We start from the raw sequence: 7974 nt of genomic DNA on the forward strand, positions 1-7974 counted from the left end.
TATCAGAATAGTCCGAAAGCATTCCAGGAAGAGCTAGACACTAAACAATACTTTATTATATATTTAGAATATTTTGAACGCAGCATGAATCGGACAATATAAATAGATAGTAACAACAAGAGTGCGCGGAACGTGGAGGGACTCCAAAAGGCCAAATATTTCATCGCAAAAGAGCTTCCGTTATTACACCCAAACCTCACCGTTTGAATTTTTTAAAATTAATTTGTTTATATGTCACGGTGACACGCCCTTGTCAACCACTCCTTATCAATCATTGATATAAAAATATACTGATCGTGAGATCTAACTGTTCCGCGTGTAATAAACAATCACATGATCAAACACTAGCCTGTGGCACAAGCCCTGAACCATATTATTTTCCCTTCCTCCCAGCCCTTTCTGTGATACAAAAGCCCTTAACGAAGCAAGTCTAGATTTTCTTAGGTATTAAATCTACCATCTCACCGAGGCTCCTTTTCAATTTAAATTGAGTTATCTGTTTCTATCAAAATTATATATTTTCAGAGACTAAGCGTTAGTCTGAATCAAACACGCATAATGTGCGTTCCCAACCACCAGAAACAAGGCTCAGCGAGAACAGGCGATCTCACTTTGGCCCACCGACGTGGCAACTGTGAGTTTGGGAATGTCAAAACTGTCAAAGACAGCGAATACAAATACACTTGAAATAGAAACTACCAAGGTTGTAATCTACTGAGTGTACAGATTTTACTCACCTTGTGTTTGAGAATTAGAATTTTGCACACAATCATCGAAATTCCATCATTCCTAAAATAAATCTCGCAGATGAAATTGACACCTCACACGTTTCACTGAACGGGCTTCCTTTCCATGGAGGACGTCGCCAGGGGCCGTTTCATAACCACGTCATTCATTTCAAATTTTGAACGAATGTTTGAAGATTATCACATTCAACTCAAAGTCAGGACAAATATATTTCTCTCTCTATTGGCTGATATGTCGATCATCACATGTTACGTGATCAAGAGCGAGAGATCTACCTTAAACGACTTTATATGCTATATCGTTTATGATATGTCCCTAAACAGAACCGCGTGGCCTCGGCTGGTGTTTTCAAGCTTGTCAAATTTTGTCATAACTCGAAAACGACATTGCACGTTTTGTGAATGATTTTCTTTCTATTATCAGCTTTTGTATTTTAGTCATAATGCTACTTTAAGAAGACAATAAACTGTATGCTTGAAATAGTAATAGCTGTTAAATGTACGTAATTAAAGACCCATCAAGATCCTTTTTTCATAAACATAGACTTTTATTTTATTTTTTTATTTATGTAATTGTAAAGATAAATAACACATTTCATCGACAAAAAAATTTAAAACACAATATGTTTTAAACAATCAAGCATCATAAAAAGTTTAATGATATACTTCGTATCATAAAAGTCGAACCACATTTGATCCCTCTCACGTACAGCTGTTGTCAGAGGTCTGGAAGATAGCAGATGACAGGTAGATCAGATTTATTGATTTTTACACCTGTAGCGGCGAAAACGCAAGCTGGGACAAGTACTCTGATAGCTTCCTTCACCTGGATGTATATATATATATACAACTGAAACTGTAGATCTGCGTGATTACCGTAGAAAACAACACCATTGTGTGCGGCATCTGGTTCGGAGGGCCAGTATAAAGTATATTCACTAGTCTTGTTTGTTTGTTGTTTAACGTCGCACTCAGCAATATTCCAGCTATATGACGGCAGTTTGTAAATAATCGAGACTGGACTAGACAATCCAGTGATTGACATCATGAGCAACGAGTAACACAATTGGGATACGATGACATGCATCAACCAAGTCAGCGAGCCTGACCACCCGATCCCGTTTGCTGCCTTTACGGCAAGCATGGGTTGCTGAAGACCTTTTCTACCCCGGATGTTCACGGGTCATAGTCACTAATTACGGTTTTCAAATTGTTTCAGGCTGTGGGATAGTTTTCCTTATAAAGGTTTGGCAAAGTATAGTTTTGTCTCAGATGGTATTTCCAGTGTCAATAAGTGAAAAAGACAATTACCTGTCCGCGCGCACACATAAGTGTACAGGTCTAGTTTATGTTAACTGACGGTCAAAGGAACCTTTACCATAGTTTGAAATAACTCAAGTTTAAAAACAAATAAAGATGAAGTATGAAGTAAAATGTTACAGTATTGAAAAGATCAAAATCAACATTTAAAATGATAGTCATACAGTATCTCATATTTGCATGACAGTTGCTCGAACTGAGGTGGGGTAGCAAAAACAAGCTTTCAACGTGCTGGACAAAGGGCACACACATCTAAACATCTAAACATCGCTCAAGTCCATTGACATGCCAAACTAGTAGCGTGTTGGACCACCCCCTGCTCGCAAAAACTCTCCGGCGCTCAGGAACAGCCAGTTGTCACTTGGGATGTGGAGTCAGTATACTGTGTCTGAGTGGGGTATTCATGTTAAACTGCGGCATGGTATCTCAGTGTGCTAGCACTATAAATTGGCATTAGTACATTAGTGCCGGACTAGTACAAGCAGACAGACAGACAGACACACACACACACACACACACACACGTGCATGCACGTCGCTATATAAATTTAAATGCAATAATCTTCGACACGACGTTAAACCCCATTTCACCTCACCTCACCTCACCTCACCTCACTTCTTCCTAACGTATGTAATGATATACATTTGAAAAAGAAGTTCCACATATAATTTACATCTATTCTTAAATAAATTCTAAATAATTTAATTAAATACACGACGGAAGCCTTTTGGGGCCATCTGCTGTTATGACTTTTTTCTTCATTTCCAAAATACTTCGTTAACATTTCAAGTAAATGACCTTAAAACTTCAAGATAAGTCATTGAAAATTCAGTATTTAAATTTCAACTTAGTATCTTAAAATTTCAAGAAAAAGTCAAAAAGTCAAAAAGCCAATGGCCTTAAAAGGCTTCTGTGTGTCTCTAATCAAAACTAATAGAAACGTTTTTAAATATTTTTTCGTTTAGCGGAATTACAATATCTCGGCCAACAGCTGGTGTGTGGATGTGCTGGGCTGTAAACACAGCAACATGCAATAACGAAAACTAAAGCATTCGCTAGTGTTACACAAAATCGGTCATGTGTGGGCGGTTCGTCTCGCTGCGGTATTGTGATGCTTGAATAACGATTTAGTACCAGTAATATATTACATCGAAGCCTTCTGGAACATAGTTAGGTAATATGACGTGTCGGTGGATATAAAACATTGGAAAGTGTCGTCCTGTGACTTTGAACCTTTCTTTTTCCACCCTTTAACGCCATGGTGCTGTTACAGTTATCTCCCTTGTATACGAACTGATCGAAGCGCTCGTCAAATCCGTGAAACAGCCGTTCCTTGTTTTCGATTCTCACGATTCCAAAAGTGATTGCCTCTAATCCGTTCAACAGAATGTCACACTTTTGATGGCACATTATGTACATCAACAATAACAGTGAATATTTATTTTTCTTCAAATAATTTATTATGAGCAAAGGCTGTATCATGATAACGTGATTACATCATCATCCACAACAGCCATCTTGACTGCCATGTTGCTTGTGTCCCGATAGCCAGCGCCCTGCCAGCGCCACCAGTGTACTATATCCTATATCCTATATTCTCTAGTATATTTATAAACAGTATCGATCTGAGTGGATGGTAGATGTACAGACGTCATGTTTAACTCACTTGTCCTAAGTAATTCATTTTATGAACTATAGGAGTGTAACAGGGTTCTGTAAGGAATGGGGGCGGTCGGGTAGCCTAGTGGTTAAAGCGTTCGCTCGTCACGCCGAAGACCCGGGTTCGATTCCCGACATGGATACAATATGTGAAGCACATGTCTGGTGTCCCCCGCCGTGATATTGCTGGAATATTGCTAAAAGCGGCGTAAATCCATACTCACTCACTCACTCACTGTAAGAAATGATAACCAAAGGCCTGCTGGGGGCGAATTTCTCCGACAGGATTTATTTATTTATCTCCTCCACGTGAATGTATATACGTGAAATGACAAACATCAAATACTCCCTGAAACATGTAGGCAGCAATAATAAATATAAAATCTATTGCGCTTGAAAGTTAATACTTATGCATTTTGACCCGTGAAGAATTGTATCTCTTCTAAATGCCCTTCAAAGACTTAATGTAATTCTAAATGTATACACAGTTGGTTGCAAGAGACAACGTTCTGTTCTACACATTGTTTTACACATAATAACATAACGCCATGCTGGAGATAATACGGCGTGACATGTTTGTATGTACAGAGCTTTCAGTGCACATATAACATGTTTGATCAAGGTAACGAAATTCGAAGCCTCAGCAAAGCTTTCAAAAAGTTTTTTTTTAGACGTTTGGAAGACATTACCAAATTTGACGCATCAGTGACAGAAATGATGTCCGATGCAATTCCCTATTTTGACTTGTACCTATAATTTTTTTAGGTGGGCAGTTGACTTGTCTTTGCATGTATTTGTGACGGATGCCACCTGTGGGTCAGGATACGCTCACCTTTTCGAGTACGCCTGGTACAATCACTATTTCATAGTAATTCATAAACACGTGCTCGTTGGAATCGTACAGTGGATAGGGAAAGGGTTTTGTCGCTTTATTGCCTTTGTTTTCCTGCCGGCTCGGACAGTGACGGGACCGCCAGCTCGTCTTGGGTCAGGCAAGACGTGAACGCCGGCTCGGACAGTGCCGGCACCGCCAGCTCGTCTTGGGTCAGGCAAGACGTGAACGCCGGCTCGGACAGTGACGGCATCGCCAGCTCGTCTTGGGTCAGGCAAGACGTGAACGCCGGCTCGGACAGTGACGGGACCGCCAGCTCGTCTTGGGTCAGGCAAGACGTGAACGCCGGCTCGGACAGTGACGGCACCGCCAGCTCGTCTTGGGTCAGGCAAGACGTGAACGCCGGCTCGGACAGTGACGGCAACGCCAGCTCGTCTTGGGTCAGGCAAGACGTGAACGCCGGCTCGGACAGTGACAGCAACGCCGGCCATGTCGGGGCATTGGAGGGAGGAAACGTAACACTTGTTATTTCAAACCAAATCGGTGCAAAACGGCACTTTTTGACAATTTAGAAATGGATTAAATTGTTAAGTTGTACTACGGATGTAGACTATCAGGACATTTTGACAAAATGAACTTGACATATACCGGACTATACCTGTTTCCTCTTAACCGATTTTCAGACCTTGGTCATGTTCGAATCTTGATTGGATTCGTAATTATTGTTACGTGCCGACTTCTAAATAGAAACAATAAGTTAACCAAGAAGTCCGTGCGCAGTAGAACGCAGTGTGAAACCTACAAACAACAAAGAAATAGTATGCGATTAACAACTGTATTATAAAATTAACTAGGTTACACATCAATAAAAATAACTGGAAGGTAGTTACAATAGCAGTACCAGTACAATGACAGTACCAGTACAATGACAGTACAAAATACAACAGCTATACTAGAACATTCCAGAAGATTCGAGTAAAATACTTTACTTCACAAGCATCTAAATATAGCAACTTCCACACAACTGCATAACTAGATATTACTACATTCCTGACAACTAAATATTGCTGAAACACGATGCTATGAACTTCTACTGAATCTCAGCAGAAACAATGTAATACAAACTACAACATTGTTTAACAATTACACTACCATGTGACGGTACCGACATGTTAAGAGGAACAGCTCTATTGACTTGTTCCATACATTCCCGTGCTTTTGTCGGGTGAAAAATTGACTTGCCTTTGCTTGTGTTTGTGACGGGTGCCGCCGGTGGGACCTGGTATCATTACTATTTGATTGTGATTCCTGAACACGTGACGATGATACACTCAGTATTCGGAATCGTACACAGGATATTTCTTATGATTAATGAAATTGTAGAGTCGCGTATTTTTTATCAAAAAAAAGAATAACTATTTGACTACATTTTGGCTAAAAAAACACGTTGTCTCCGGAATCATTACAACCCGTGATCGCCAAAGTGGTAAACGTTCGAGACATGCATCTTTGCAGGCTTTTCGCCCACTTCCAGTTGCTTGATATCACAATGTACTGTTCAAAGCGGCGTTAAACCAAGCCGACTCACATCATTATTGGGGCGGTGAGGTAGCTTAGTGTATAAAGCGTTCGCTCGTCACGTTCGATTCCCCCACATGGGTACAATGTGTAAACCCCATTTCTGGTGTCGACCGATGTCATATTGCTGGCATATTGAAAAGCGGCGTAAAACCATATTAGCTCACTCACTTTTAATATTCTTAACATTTACATCAAGCGATTCTTCGTCAATTCTGATGGTACCGTTGCCAGTGACAGCGTCCAGATTAACAACGTAATGTCACGATGTCCTAAGTACAGATGTACTCACCCCCACAGAGTCGTCCGGATAGCAGGGGTCCTGGACTCAGGGGGTCTCACTGTATGCTCAATACCAATCCTCCCGCGAAGATCCGGGATAGAATAGATCTTCAGAAACCCATGCTTGCCGTGAAAGGCGAATGGTACTTAATTGTCTTAAAAGTCGATTAACGGGGTTGGGTAGTCAGGCTCGCTGACTGTCTTGGCTGATGCATGTCATTGTATCCCAAATGCGTGGATCGATGCTCTCATTATGTCAACCACTGGGTTGTCTGGTCCAGACTCGATTATTTACAGACCGCCGTGATATAGGGGAATATTGCTGAGTGCGGCGTTAAACAAACAAACAAACAAATCAATACCAATCTTTCCAGCAAAGACGTTCTGTTCCGTCTGACAAAACAGTATTGTTCCTTCGAAGTATCAGTGAGTGAGTCAAAATTAAACGTCACATCGGGAAACTTTCGGCCATATCGTGACGATCCTTCGAAGAAGTACTTAGCGCTGTTTCGATACTGTCGTGTCGCTTGTATGACCTGTCAGTGGTTGAGCTATGAAAGACAATTTGTTCCCTGCTGTTAAACACGGCGCTGTTGTGGTATTGAAGAGCGTGACACACAACCTGAAGATATGCAACGTATAGTATTGGTCATTTCCTCTGAGTAAGAAATGTGGCATGTGAGACAAGTGAAAAATATGAATAGGTTCCTACACGCATGTCAGGCCGGCCACGTGCAACACACGTGAGTCACTGTAGACTTCATTCATCCCACGTTTAACACTGTCTAGATTGTTCTGTGTATTCACCGCCCCTCCATGGTGTGGAATGCAGGTGGAGGGGATGTCGGATCAGTAGAAGGCGGTGGTGGTATCTTCAGTGACGCCGATGTCAAGACGCCAGGATACCGACCACACATTTGAAAGAAATTCAAAGGCATGAATTTAAACCCAGTTATCTAAATTATTGTAAACTACGTTTATAACGAACACGCTTATAACTAACTGACCAATATTACGAACTTATTTTTAGTGTCGACCATTTGTTGTATATATATATGCTGTATGTATGCGTATAACGAACTACGGTTATTACGAACTTAAATTAATAGTCCCTTCGAGTTCGTTATAACCGTAGTTTACTGTAACTATACATATCTGTAGAATAGATGTGTCAATGTTATGACTATCAACTTCATAGGCTTTAAAACCTTGAGTTCTTAGCTCTGTGTTCTGCCGACGCAGAAATCGAATGCGGCAATTGTTGTAAGCAGACCCGAGCTCGAGACGAAGGTTGACACATCCAAACAACAAACAACGTATATAGACATACGTGACTGTATGGACATACGTGACTATATGGACATACGTGACTATATGGACATACGTGATTAAATGGACATACGTGATTAAATGGACATACGTGACTTATATGGACATACGTGACTGTATGGACATACGTGACTATGTGGACATACGTGACTGTATGGACATACGTGACTATATGGGCATACGTGACTTTATGGACATACGTGACTGTATGGACGTACGTCACTATAT

The sequence above is a fragment of the Haliotis rufescens genome, unplaced genomic scaffold, assembly GCF_023055435.1.
Source record: "Haliotis rufescens isolate VD_foot unplaced genomic scaffold, xgHalRufe1.0.p SCAF_71, whole genome shotgun sequence".
In the NCBI taxonomy this organism is placed as follows: Eukaryota; Metazoa; Mollusca; class Gastropoda; order Lepetellida; family Haliotidae; genus Haliotis; species Haliotis rufescens.